Source organism: Atta colombica, unplaced genomic scaffold (assembly GCF_001594045.1).
Source record: "Atta colombica isolate Treedump-2 unplaced genomic scaffold, Acol1.0 scaffold348, whole genome shotgun sequence".
In the NCBI taxonomy this organism is placed as follows: Eukaryota; Metazoa; Arthropoda; class Insecta; order Hymenoptera; family Formicidae; genus Atta; species Atta colombica.
This window is the reverse complement of record NW_017259457.1, coordinates 119,350-119,874: the sequence shown is the minus strand read 5'-3', so window position 1 is coordinate 119,874 and position 525 is coordinate 119,350. Positions and strand designations below refer to the sequence as shown.

The 525-nt window shown below is 24.2% G+C and overlaps 1 protein-coding gene across 8 annotated transcripts in view; it reads right to left on the bottom strand.

The window, feature by feature from the left end:
* Nucleotides 1-525, bottom strand: part of LOC108690662 (ribose-phosphate pyrophosphokinase 1) — an 8,915-nt gene that overhangs the window by 4,582 nt on the left and 3,808 nt on the right. The window lies entirely within an intron of this gene.

The following is a 525-nucleotide window of genomic DNA, read 5'->3' as shown; positions in this document are numbered from 1 at the left end:
TATATATATATATATATACTGCATGATTATCTAGATATATGTCTCAATTATTAGAGTGCCTTAAGCCTATTGTAGACGTCATGAGCAATATATAAATTGAGGTAAACATAAAACAGGACTGCTCTCCAACTATATAGTTTAGTGTTTAATAGGATGCAAAATGTACTTGTTATTTTATGAAAAAGTAAATATAATAAAAATACAATTAAAAGTATTTTCAGTAAAATCAAAATTTTTAAAATCAAATTTTCTACTATAAATATATGTAAATGTGTGTGTGTGTGTGTGTGTGTGTGTGTGTGTGTGTATATACATACTATTTATTTCTTATATCAATAAATTATCTCATATATTATATCATAAAGTTGTTTAATGTTGTGTTGCTGATGCAATCTCAATGAAAATAAGCATTAGCCTTAAAGAATGTTTTACAACAGCATGTAACATGTCTACTTATTTCAACTTGACACTAAACGGAATATTAATTTTATAAAACATATATGTATACATATATATATATACTTG